Source organism: Eupeodes corollae, chromosome 3, assembly GCF_945859685.1.
Source record: "Eupeodes corollae chromosome 3, idEupCoro1.1, whole genome shotgun sequence".
Taxonomy (NCBI): Eukaryota; Metazoa; Arthropoda; class Insecta; order Diptera; family Syrphidae; genus Eupeodes; species Eupeodes corollae.
The window spans coordinates 95,985,718-96,000,377 of record NC_079149.1 but is presented as its reverse complement, the minus strand read 5'-3'; positions in this window follow the sequence as shown (position 1 = coordinate 96,000,377).

Sequence of the window (14,660 nt, the reverse complement as noted above, 5' to 3'; positions counted from 1 at the left end):
ATTTCACAGAAAATATTGTTTTCGATATTCAGTAATTTTTATATAAAAATCCAACAGTCGGTTTTTTCATAAAAAATAAAATCTACAAAAAATAGTACGCAAATTTGGTAAAAATTGATACGAGTACATATAGACAAACTTTTAAGCAAGATAAATCGACAGACGGGATGGGAAGTTATCAGTGTGGGTCGCATCCCAGCCTCTTTTTATTATAAGTTCAATAAGAAAAAAAAAGTTTGAGTAGTTAGAACTATTTGATTATTAAATATTCGCAAAATTAAAGTTGATATTATGTACTGATGTAATTAGAAAAGGTCGTTGATGATTCTTTTGCGATAATTTAGCAGCTCCTTCCAGAACTCGAATAATTTCATCAAGTCCTTCCCGTTTGAAATTTCCCGCACCTCGTACCTGTTGAGATAATTGACTCTCCAATATACCCTCCTTATTTCCCTAAAAATCGCACTTTTGCCTAGAAAATGGATTGTATTTTCTCTCACTCCCGCATTACATAGATTACAACTCAGTGGCAGGTCTTCACGATGTGGAACAAAGTTCAGACGCAGCAGCTCTCCACTTGCTTGAAAAATAGCGGAGATGACCTCTGTATTGTACCGGTTACTAGAATAGGAGTTTTCTCCGAGTAGAGAAAATTCCTCTACATTCTTCTACGTTTGCAAAATTTAGTTCAAAAGTCTTCCCACACTGAATCGCCAACTACTTCCAATCATTAAACCACAGTTTTCCTTTTGAAATTGCAATTTTTGTGATTCTTTTGGGCATTCGACCTTCGTCCATACCAATTGTTCTACGTATATAGTCCTCATGCAGCTTCATAGTTTGTATGTACAACGGTGGTAGCCCAGTCTCCAAGTGAAGCATATATGAGGGAGTTGTCATCGGTAGTTTGAAAGTTCTTTTAAGGTAATATGATAAAAGTCTTTCAACTGTCCCCAGTACTGTGCTCCGTAGAATAAAGTTGACTTTGAGGTTGCTTCGAAAATTCTGTGTTAGAGTGCGTTTGGTACTGAATCGTTACTAAAGCAATTTTTCCACGTCATGTTTATGGCTACCTTGGACTTCATACATTTTTACAAGATATAGTGAAGTTGTTAAGGTGGGACCCAGATAAACGTATTCTTTTACCACTTCCATACTTTCTCCACCATAATGCCAACACTCATTCCTTGCACGCATTCTTCCTCCTTTTTTTAAGATCATGACCTCAGATTTGCCTAGGTTTACTGACAAGTTCCATAGCATACAGTAGTCACGTTTCTGGAGACTCTGCTAGTAACACTAAATCATCTGCGTACATTAAAACTTTTAAGTTCTATTCATTCAAATGAATACCGCCAGGTAATATGTCCGGCAGATCTTCTATGTACAGTGAAAATAGAGTGGGACTTAGCGTGCAAGCTTGTCTTAATCCAAGTTCAGTTCAGAAGTAGGCTGAAAGCATTTCTCCATTCCATATCGCTGCACTTCTTTCCGTATACATGGCTTCGATAAATTTGAGTAACTTGTACGAAAGTCCTTTGTTTGCCAACTTGTAGAGAAGAGATCTAATTTCAATTAAATCAAACGCTGCTTTAAGATCAACAAAACACGCATACACCTTTTTAAGTTTATCCATATACAGCTCAACAGCGTTTGGCAACACATAAATGTGATCCACCGTATAGAAAAGCCCTTACGGAAACCAGCTTAGAATTCCGAAAAAATTGAGTTCTCATTCAGCCATGAGTTCAGTCTCTGCTGTATAACGCTTGTGAAATTTTTAAGCCTGAGTTCAGAAAAGAAAAGAAAAAAGAACTCCATAGAAATATTGTTGTTAACATTCGATTAAATTTTGAGAAAAAATTAATTGACAGTTTTTTTTTAAATAAAAAAAAAACTAACAAAAAATTACTCAAAGTTGGTAAAAATTCATTTTCGACACAAATATCTTTTCAAAAACGTGAGATTACGTCTTCAAACTAATTTTATTTTGAAATTGAAATGACAGTCTTTTTTACAAAAAATAAAAACATAAAAGAAAATTTAACAAAAGTTGGTAAAAATTGGTTTTCGACACAAATAACTTTTTTAAAAATTTAGGATAATAGTTTCAAAGTAATTTTAATTCATTAAAAATATTGTTTTCAACATTTCGAAAAATTGACATTTTTTTTTACAAAAAATAAAAAGCTTAACAAAAAAATTAATGAAAGTTGGTAAAAATTGATTTTCGACTCAAATGTCTTTTCAAAAACTTGAGATTATGGCTTTCAACTTATTAAACTTATAAGAAATATTGTTTTCTACATTCAGACAATTTTTGGGAAAAATTAAATTGACAGTTTTTTTTACAAAAAATAAAAACCTTAAAAAACAATACTAAAACTTGGAAAAAAAATTGCTTTCGATTCAAATAGCTTTTCAAAAATTAAAAACATTGTCTTGTCTTTTTTAACCCAACACGAAATCCTACAAACAAGACAAATCGACAGACGGAATGGGAAGTTATCGGTGTGGGTCGCATCCCAGCCTCTTTTTTTGAATTGATTTACTTTCAATTTCGTAGCAGGGAGTCCATACCTGCGAAGCATATTCAAGATGAGGACGGACATGGCAATTTTACAAAGAAAGAGTAACATAGGGATCATTGAACTCCTTTGAGTTTCATAAAACCAAGCATAGAACTTGCCTTATTGACAATAAGATTAATGTGATGTGTAAATTTTAAGTTGGAACAGAAATAAAGACCTAAGGGGTCAGTTATAGCTATCATTGAAATCGATCCGGAAAAATGTAAGAATTGATATTAGACGTTGTTTCGCTTCGATTAGAAATGAAAATTTTATACTGATAGATCGGAAATCAGACAAAGAATTTTTTTGAGAAGAAAAGTGCAATGGTGCATTTATTTTTCTTTAAAAATGGATTTTTCTATTTTCCGGACGCAAATTCATTTTCTTGAACAGCTGATACTTTTATGTTCAAAAGTAAAACGAATCGTTCCACGGATTTGTGTTCCAATTTCACACAATTTTAATGACAGATTTCTGTCAGTACAAATTTTTCGGTGGCTTTCAATAAGGAAACATTTTTCAATGACGAAAAATGACAGCTATAAGCAACCTGTCAAAAAAAATCCAAGGTTTGTTTTAAATGATGAAAACCAATGATAGCTATAACTGGCGCCTAAATCTGAGAAGAGGCGATAGAGTTTTTGCTGTCTTGAATCAGAACTGAATTGAGAAGAGATTCTGTTCCTTGTATTTTTTGAGTGTCACACTATAGTTTCTTCAGAAAGAATTTTTTTAACCTTAGTTTCTATATTTTTAATTTTTGGCGAAACTTTGTAGTTAATTACACCTATTTTATTAAATTCAAAAAAAAACATATATTTTATGTATTAAATTTATAATTTTTGTTTTATCTTTTTTGATCAAAATATGTGCAGAAACTTCAGGCAACTTTTTAGAATTTGTCTTCATAATAAATTCTGTTTAATTTTTCTACGAAAAAAGATACTAATTTTTTGAAAACTTTCTCGTTTTCGGACTTTTTTCATCTACATATGAATATGCAATTTTGAAAAGGGCACATGTCGTTTATTTTGTCAAATATATTTTTTATACCAATGTGACGTAAATGCTTGTCTACATCCATTAAGATCGAAAACAGCACAAGGTTTAAAAAAAATAAACAAAATTTTTGAGCGATGCCCACAAACCCGTCTTTAGGTTAAGTGAAACAATTATTTTTTAGACATCATAGGACCTTGAGCAGGAGAAAAATCATTCAAATCGGTTCATGAGCTAATGAGAAATGAAGAATTAAATGAAGATTAACGTTTTTGACATTTGGTAAAGTTTTGAGAAAAAGTAAAAACCTACAAAACACTACCCAAAGAAGGTAAAAATTGATTTTCAGCATAAATATCTTAAAGAAAATATTGTTGCCAATAAAATGTTTATAAAAATTCAACTGTCAGTTTTGTTTTTAATAAAAAAGAGAGAATCCGCAAAAATGGTAACAACCGATATTCGATTCGAATATTTCGAAAATAGTGTTTTTTATTCCAATTAATGAAATGTTTCAAAAACTGGTACTCTATTTGATAAACATTGTTTTTCCACTAAAAATATTGAGAAAAAAAGCTACATGGAAATCAAACTGATTTTATCGTATCAAAAATATTGTTGCTAAATTTTTGTTATTTTTTTAAATGAATTCAATTGAAAACTTTGTAAATTTGTAAAGTTTATTCCATCCTTTTGCTCCATTAAGGGTTTGGATTATATTTTCAGCTACATATTGGTTCTTCCCAAAAATGTCTCTACGAATTTCTTGGATAATTAGAAGAAATTCTAAAAAGTGTCCGATATTCTCTCCAAAATGTTTGTTGAAGAGTTGGCACTTGATAGGTCTGGTCTGTGAGGTATGTAGTTCAGAAAAAGTATCACACCTCCGGCTTGTAGAATTGAAGAAATTATATCCATTGTGTTCGAAGTAGTTTGATTCTCCAAGATTAAACTCCAACTTACTATAGAAGTCCCTATACTGCGATGACTTGGCGTGGTCGATGAAGTTTTGCCAATATTTCTCATCCGATTTCGCAACAAGGGAGTAAAAACTTCATAACTTTTGATAACGTGTAATGGAAATGAATCTTGAGCGTGTCGATGAACAACGGTGGCAAATCTGTTTCGATATAAAGCAAATAATTAGGCGTTGTTGATGAGAGCAAAGACTCGCTTAAAAAAGAAACGTTATAATTTGTCCCCATCCTCATATTCCCTGTAGCCCCACATTTGCAAGGAGTAAAGCATAATAGACTTTGTCACAGCTTGAAACAGTATATATTTTGCTGAGTGGTGGATGGATTTATTTGCAATGCAGTTTTTCCAGGAAACGCAGAGGGCAGCCTTTGCTTCCTGAAGTTTTAATTTGATAAGTTTTTTCATTTAAGTTCCTTAACAACTTGAACTTCCTGATCCTGATACTTCCATTTTACATAGCAAGCGTATCTTCCGTGTCCTTTTCTGAAGATCATTATGTTAGATTTGCTAAGGTTGACTGATAAATTCCATGTATTGCAGTATTTTCCAAGTTTGACGATCATTTCTTGGAGTTGGTCTGAGGATTCCGAATAAAAGTAATAGAGTTAATGATGGAGTACTCAACGCACATACTTGTTTTAGGCCCATTGAAGAACTGAAATCTTCGGAAAGGCATTCTCTATCCCTAACGGCTATTGAATCTTTAGCATAAATAGCTCTTAAAATACTGATAACTTTGTAAGATATGCCGATATTCAAAAGTTTTAGAAAAAGTGCCTCTCGATCAATGCTGTCAAATGCTGCCTTAAAATCTATTAAAAAGGCATATTATTTTTGACCACGATTAAAGTACACTTTTGCAATATTAAGAAGCAAAAACACCTAATCTGTAGTTGAATACCCAAAAAAAAATCCAGCGTGCAGCTTGGAGTTCACGATTACCCATGAAATAAGTCTACTGAATATCATACTCGCAAATATCATCATAGACCCGTTTAAAAAAGATATCCCTCAATAACTTTCTGGAACAGATGCGTCTCCTTTTCTAAATAATGGGAAAATCACAGAAGACAAAAAAACTAGGAGGAAGTACTCCAAACTCGAAGATTTCATTATAATAGCAAAGAAGTCTTTTAAATCGCGGGAAGCATACTTGAAAAATTCATTTGGAATTCGGTCTGTTCCAGTTGCCTTGTGTAGTTTTGCTGAAATAAATTCTTATTCCGAAAAGGTTGAATCCTGAAAATTATCTTTGATATATGGCGCAGCATAGTGGAACTTTGAGGTCTTGCATACCTTAAGACCGCACCCTATAGTAAGCTTAGCCCCACTTACTAATTTCAATCCTTTCCAAAATTCAGCAGACGATTTTGTCATTGACCGTGTGGTGACTACACTTGTATTATAGTCTAGCTTTTTTTGCAAGCACAAGTTTTTTTTATGTTTGACTCTACGTGCCATAGTTTAAATTTCTCATTATTAGGTGAGCGGAACAAGGTTAGGAACGAAAACGAAACCAGATTTGCTTGTTTTTTTTTCGAGTTTTAAGCAGGTTAGATTGATGTGGATATGCTTTCTTTATAACAGCTTATAATTCTTCCAAGTTCCAAGGATGGACTTGGAGATACTTCCTTCAACAAATATAGTTCCCTAGTCAAGCATTGCTGGTAACTCTGCAAATCCGTCATCATTCTTAATCAATTTCCTCCATCTATACCATAATCGAAAAAAAACTAATAAGAAGAGAGAAAATTTTATAAGAATCTGTCAGGCCATTTCTTGAGAAAATGGCCACAAATCGTGCTTTAAGTGGAGATTATGTTTTACATAATCGTCCAACTAATCAAACAATTGGCAAAATTGTGAAGAAATTTGAAGAGACTGAATTGGTTACAGATATTGTAAGGGCTGTGCATCATCGTTTTGCTCTTACCACTGAAAATATCGCTGCTGTAAGTGAAAGTGTTGCCGAAAACTCAAATATGTCTATTCCTTGTAGTTCTCAGAAATTAGAACTGTCTTAGAGCACATTATAGCGTCTAGCTCACACAACAACTGAAGCCAGCTGACCATTCACAACGTGGTAACAATAACCAACAGACGGTACACGGGTATTTTTCGACCAAAATTGTCTTCAGCGACCAAGCACATTTCTCACTCTGTGGATATGTTAATGAACAAAATTGTCGCATTTGGGACTCTGAGAATCATGAAGAGAGGCCATTACATTAACAAAATGTCACTTTTTAGAGCGCCCTTTTGTTCGGAGATGTGGTTGGACCTTACTTCTTCGAAAACAACAATGGAACGACTGTCACAATCAATTCGGAGCGTTATTGTCAGCTTTCAAGATTTTAGCATGGGGAACATGTCTTGCTTTATGAAAAGTTCACACCGTTGTTTACTGTTTTTTCTCAAAGAGCTTAAGCCTTAACTGATATTTACTTTCAAGACGAAGAAGGCAAAGAAATAATTTGGCAACTGGTGCTGTACAGAATAGTTAAGGTCATCCGTGTTATTAGACCCCTCGTAACTAAGATATTTCATGCCTTTCCAGTTTTTTCTATGTACGCGACGCGGAAATCATCAACTATTTTCACAGCTGATTCCAAAAATCAATTTAAAATTCTGATCAAGAAACTGGCAAAAGAATTGTTGTTCTAAAAAGCGTATTAATTATTATTTAGATCAAAACTTCGTTTTCCAAAAATCCATAACCTGCTTAGTAAGAATTCAAAAATGTAGCTACATAACACGCGCTTGTTTGATATTATTTAAATTTAATTTTAATTTTGGCTATCAAAAAATTCTGTAGGTGGAACCATATATCAACAAAAGAAATTCAACAAGTTTATACCACCTCAGCCAACAGTCTCAAGTCTATGTCTCAGTCAGCGATCCAATTAACATTAAATACTCGCTAAACTCATTATCAAGTCCTATTAAATCAGCTATGAATAAAAATTATTATCTTCAACATAAAAACCTACTCGTTGTTGAATATAATAATAAATTAAACAAAAAACCAACACCCAAATTCCAAAGTTCCCTTAAAGATGCAAATATCCAAACAAAAATTGACATAACAAATAGAAATTGGCACAGAAAATGTCACCTCGAGCTCCTCGAGCGACCGACCGACAGCACGCTCAATTATTTATTTATTCCAATCGAATCAATCGAGTTATCGATACCACAATCAATTCATATTATTCCGCCCCCACACACCTGACAATGATGATGATGATACTTCTGCAACCAGTCACCCAGCATCATATAAGAACATACTCACACTCATACTCAAGTCTAAGTCCAAATCCAAGTCCAAGTGGAGTGCCAAGTCAAGCAAAGCCAAACCGAGCCGAGTCAATCGAGTCCGAAGACGACACCTGGTATTTCCAGCAATTTAATAAATTTACTGTCTGGTCTTTTGTTTATGGGTTGGTCTGGGAGCTGGTCTTTGCGCCACCTGAGACTCAGACTCATCTCTACCCGGATAGAGAAGATAGACTCGTCAGACAAGCCCCGGCTGCTGTGATAGTGATGGTGATGTTGATGGCCAGTCAAAGTAACTTTAACGTCCACGTAGCTCAAGTTGAACTAAGCTGGATCTGGTTATCTTTCGAGAGTTCGTATACGAGTGTAGTCATAGTCGTAGTCATCACGGTCAAATGTATTAAACCGAGATAAAGATCTGCAATAAATAAACATTAAAGTTTGCAGCTTGTAGGAGTTCCATCTCACACCTTAAGCACCTCTAGCAATGGTCAAGCTCATGGGCGACCATTCGACCAACAGCCAACGACCGACCAGCAACACAGCTCCCTGACCATGATGACCACTTCGTCGTCGTTGGATGGATGGATAAGCTAAGCAGATAGTGGATCTGGTAGAATTTCAGGCTGATCCACCCACCCACTCAGACCAGGCGCAGTGATAGCTCTTGTTCTGGCTCCGACTTTAGCTCCGACTCTGACTATATACAAACATTTCATTCTTGCCAAACTGGTTCCGTTAATGATGATGAATCAATGATTCCGTTGACTAGACAAATATCCTGGTGCAACATCATTCCATTGTATTGTACATGCTGAGGCATGCCTCTTGAGACTTTGCTTTGCTTCGAATCTATCCTCGTTTTTGCCTGTGTGTAGGTTTACTCTCTGCATCATCCCACTGGATTCTATTAATCCTTCTCGCTTTTGGAAATAGAAGGGCGAATCCATGGCACGTAATAAATTATTAGTTGATACGTAGGTCTAGAAACACATTCCACATTCCACCGCCGCTGCCGCGCCGATACCTACATCTGCCCGTCGTCGCTCGTTGGGTGATGTTTCAACATAGAGACAGTGGTGTCTGGTATGGGTACCTAGTAATATCCTACCCAGGCTCCATCACCATCATCTTAGATGATAGCGCAGTTAACACAGTTGAAGGCAATAGTTATCTTCTTCAGTTCCTCAGTCATGTGGTGACGATGCGATGGAAGCAATAGACAGCGCCAAAGAAGGACGGAGGTGGCGTTAACTAGAGATGATCCACCACAGTAATTAACAGTGGGGTGGTTGGGTGTCAGTAAAAGTTTGAAAAACCAGGTTTAGGAGTAAAATTTTATGTAGGGGTTCTTTTTGAAATTTTTGTTTAACTTGAGGGATTAAATGATTTTAATTAGTTTTTCACTCAGATTCTAGCCCTGTAACTATTTCAATTGAAGTACAAACTACATTGAGGGGCTAACTTAGGTAGGACATACTTAACTCTTAAGTTGGTAGATATTGGTTGTAAAGTCCTGAATATTTCAATCACTGGAAAAGACAGAGTGTGGTAAAGCATTGAACATTCGCTTAGTACGGTTAAAGAACGAATCTCTGTACCTGACAGTACAACCGAGAGTAAGCTTAAATATATACTGCTTTTCCGACGACGGTTGGATTACTTGAGGGGAATGCAATTCAACATTTCTCTTGAGAATAACGATAAAAAAGGGTAGGACAAGAAACTTGGGGATGATGTTCAAGCGAAGGAAATGATTCAACTATGATATCATTATCTTCCTCTCTCTTCTTAAGGTGGCGCTACAGTCCAGGGCGGACCTGGGCCTCAACCAACAAGCGTCTCCAGCCAGCTCGGTCCCTAGCTAGCTGTCTCCAGTTTCGCACGCCAAGTTGGTTGAGGGCCTCTCCCACCTGGGTGCGCCACCTGAGTCGCGGTCTTCCTCTACTGCGCCGTCCCTCGGGATTGGATTCGAAGACCTTCCGGGCTGGAGCGTTGATGTCCATCCGCTCTACATGACCTAGCCATCTAAGCCGTTGGACTTTAATTCTGCTAGCTAGGTCAGTGTCGCTGTACAGCCCGTATATCATTACCAATCAATGTTTATTCTCTATATTCAATATTGTTTAAGAGACATAATTACGCTGTTGCACAACCAGCCCAGAGATAAGAGGTGGTGAAAAATAACCTTCATCACCTTAGAAAACCCAAAGATTTAGCATAATTTTTGGCGACAGTGACATTTCTACAAGAGGTGATTTGGGAATTTTTAGATTTTCAGTCACAACTCATAAATAGTGGCAAAGATGGTAAATTATGCTTTAACGACAGCAGGGTATTGAGTTTTCGTCGCTCCTAAGTTAGAAGCTTACCCAAAACTGCCAACATTGTTAGTGAAGGTTCACATCCAAAGAAAAGAGTACTGATAATCTTAAAAATAATATGAAAAGCTGACAGTCCTATTGTCTACGGAGCAGGCTAAGAAATTTCTGCCAGGAAATCATTAATAGAAATGGGAAAAAATACCGGAGACAGAAAAGAACCCTGCGGTACACCAGGAATTATCATATCATTGGTTTTTCGAAAAAGCTCAACCAATTTGGATGAAGTTCTCGCAACTGTCTCTTTCAAAAATAGAAACTATTGGGTTTTATATTTGGGCTGGTATATTTAATCGCCCAGTGCCGGCCATTTTGGTTTGGTGTCAACTGTCAAATCTTTTGTTTATTATTGATTTGTTTATGCCAAATCATCATGGCAAGTTACACGATTGAACAGAATGTTTAAATTATTAAACTTAATTATCAAAATGAGTTTTCGTTAACGCAAAGGTTGCGCGTATTGCGCCAATTTTACGGTAGACGTTATGGCCCTTCACAGTTGACTCTTCAACGTTCTGTTTGGTGGTTAAATTTGAGACGATCGGTTCAGTAAACAATCAGATAACACCAGCACGTTTAAGAAACGCAAGATCTGTCGAGAACATTGCCGCGGTCCGTGAAAGTGTACAGCACAACCCGAGGCAGTCTATAACTCGGTCTTTTGCAGACTTCAACTTGACGAATTTTGCTTCGGGACTAGGGCCTACACCTGTACAAGATCCAACTGACCCAGGAGTTTAAGGTTCATGACCATAGACAACGCCGTTTGTTCGCTGACTGGGCTTCCAATCGTTTGGTGACGAAGCCCATTTTTGGATGAACGGCTGTGTTAACAAGCAAAATAGCTGTATATGGGACGACACCAACCAACGTGAGGTTCACCAGGTCATAATGCATCTTCAAAAAGTTACCTTTTGGTGTGAATTTTGGGCCGGTGGCGGCGTAATTAGTCCGTACTTTTTTGAAAACGACGTTAGTCGTCGTTAGGTTAATAACTAATTTCTTATGGCCCAAATTGAAAAACATGGACTTAGACGACAAGTGGTTCGTTCCAGCACGCACTACGTGCCAAACAGCAAACGCCCCGACACATCGACACACAACATTTACCCGCCCTTATTGAAAACCCGATACATCACATACATAGGACATCCTCTACTTAAGTTATTTTAACTTTCGCAAAACCCTACGAATTAAACTTAAGATATTTTACAAAAGGTAATAACTTTCTCGATTTAAAAGATTTATCAATGAGGGTAAAAAGATATACAGCTAAAACACTTAAGTCGACTTAAGAGCCTTTGCCTTTTGCTACAGATACAAATCATGCTATAATTTAAAAACGCCTTACGTAAAGCCTTATCTCTTCTTTCCAATTGCTTAGAGAGAGATTACATATGTATACAAAATGTAATACAGACAGAAGGTAAAATCATACTACTTTTCTTTCTTGCAAATAATAACAGATTTTTTAAGGTCCGCAAAGGTGCCGAAATTAGGGGCTCTTTTTGTGCTAATTTAGTGCTCTAATTCCGATTTAGTGCAAAAATCCCTTCCTCCTTAAACTTGTGGTCTTCCCAGCTTGACTACAAACAATAAAAAAAATATTATAACTTTGGAAATTAATCTTTAGGGGGAAGGGATTTTTGAACCAAACCTTTATAAGAGCACTTAACTAGTATAAAATAGGCCCTAGTTTACCATATAATTAGATTTTTAAAATTTTGTTTGGCTAAGAAAGTCTTTGAAAAGGTCAACTTTGCGACGTGGTGGATTGGGTAAAGGCTTGAGATACCAAATAGGGTTTCACTAACTTAGGAGCGCAAAAGAGCCTTAAATTCCCTCATCATCGCAGTTTTTTGAAATTATGAACTTAAGGTGTGGTGTTTCCAGCTTGACGTAGCATGAAAAGACCCCCATCATTAGATTTTTAAAACTGTGTTTGGTTAAGAAAGTCTCCAAAAGTTTTAGCTTTACGACTGAAGTTTGGGTATATGGGCTTAAAAAACAATTTTGAGTTCCCATCATTAGTTTTTTTTTTTTAATTTTGTTGGTTTAGAAAGGCTCCAAAAATTTCAACTTTCCGACTCAATTTAGGCGGTAAGTGGTGGAAATACTAATTTGGAGTTTCGATAACTTAGAAGCCCAAAAAGAGCCCTAAATTCCTTCATCATCAGTTTTTTTAAATTATGAACCTAAAGGTGTTGTGTTTCCAGCTTGTTGTCAAGCTGGGAACACCACAAGTTAGTGGGGAGGGATTTTTAAAATAAGTCGTTATTATAGCACTTAACTAGCACAGAAAGAGCTCTAAATTTCTGCATCATTAGAATTTCAAAATCCGATTGTGGTGTTTATAGCTTTACAGACAAAAAAAAACACATAAAATGGCATGATTATTTGCATTTCAAATTTTGGCCAGGGCTGCGTTTAAAATGGTCCACCACCTTAGTACAAGTTTTACATAGTCTTGACCGGTATTTTACGGATAAATACTTGTATGTTGGCTTCCAGCGTGTCAATTGAAGCGGGCTTGCCACTACAGACATAAGTTTTAACATAGTCCCGAGGAGTTTATTTACACGATATAAGCGGCCAATTGATATGTCCCAAACGTGAAATAAACTGTGCACCGAACTCGTATCTTAATTGGTCCATTCTAACGCGTACTATATGCAACTCAAACTCTTCCCTTTTGGGCAAATGAACTGTATTATCACGGCACTCAAGTAAAGTTGCGATTTATACCATCTTTGAAAAAAAAAAAAAAAAAAAAACCGTCCAATGACTCCGCCCGGTGCATAATCTATAAACACTGACTTTTTCTAGAGGCATTAAAAGCTCTTGCAATGCTTTTCACTCAAAAAACTACATTTTAGCTTATTCACTTGTGCATTCACTAGAAATGAGGTTCGTCACAAAACACTGTTTTTCAATACCAAAAAAGTGGATCTTTACCAACTTTTCAAGAGACCGTTAAAAACAAAATACGTCGTTTTCGAAGGTCGTTCGGCTTCAATTCTCGCAATAGCTATATTTTTTGGAGAGTTTTTGAATAGCTTGGTGTAAGAAACGACCAATTGCTGGGACCATAACATTGTTAGTGGTATAATGTCCAAAAAAGTAAATTTGGTACTAAATTTTGTTCCAATAGCTTGAACGGCCGCCTAAGAAAGTCGATTAAATTGACCATACTTCCTTAACAGAGCCCCAATTTTCATAATAAAGTTCAATAATTCGGAAGCGTTGTTTGTTTTGAACAAGATTCATGGTTACATTTTAAACCAAACTGAAGAATTTTGACAGTGACTCAAAACTCGAAACGTGTGTGAACTGTCAAAACCAGTCTTCAAAAAAAGAAAATACCAACAAAATCACAAGTTAGATTAGAACTCAATGGCTTTCAAACCAAAGGGCTTTAGACCGAATTATTATTCTCAATTGTTATATGACCAATTTGTTGAGCACGCCTTAAATTCTCCAAAAGTTGCTGGTGGATTGTAAAGGATTGAAAGAAGAGGACTGTATTTTTTATATAGAAGCAGTTCCGAAAGTTAACAATAAGTGAGTCACAAAATTTCTACGCTCCCTGATTCGTCCTTTTAAAAAAGTCCCTATAGTCGCTACCCCAGTTATATCGCCACCTATAGATTTTCCAGAAGGACATTTTTGACCCAACCTCAAGCCCTTTCCTAGCATATTTCCTCATACAAACTTATATAAATTCTGTTTGGTCCCACTGTCCCTGCCTACTGCCTCAATATTTTGTGGCATATTTTTGCTAAGACAACATAACACCAACTACCATCTAACAACAACCAACACAGCACATTAGCTCATCGCTCCATCAGCAATCCTTACCCATCCGTCCGTCTGTCTGTTTGTCTGTCGTATCAAATGATCCACTAGGCGACTAGGAATTTATCGCTGGCGGCTGCTAGCTTGGCTGGTTCCAGTCCTCGGTATTGGGATAGGACAGATATAAGAATATTATACGCTGTCCATTTGCACGTAGGTTGTAGGTTGGATTCGGCGGCTGATACTGTTTGGCAAGCTGACAGCATCAGCATCAGCATCCACCTCCGCATCACATCACAGGCACCAGGCTATATAGCTTTTGGTATGTATATCGCTTGTGTTGCTTTGGATGTTAGTTGTTTCTACTTGTTGTTATTGTCATCATAGTAATCCCTTTCAATTGAATTTATCAAATGAAGGATTTTACAACGCAAGCACACCGACAATTACAGCGACAACTACGTCAGCGGAGCGACGCGACGCGACGGACCGTCACACACAAGTAACACAAATGCGGTGCAACAACAGCAGCTATAACGACTTAGCCAGAGCACAGCTACAGCAATAGCACAGCTCAGCTCAACCTCTCAGCATCAGAACAGCAGCGCCAACAGCATCAGCAGATTAACTCCTTGGACCTCCATGCCACCACAGATGA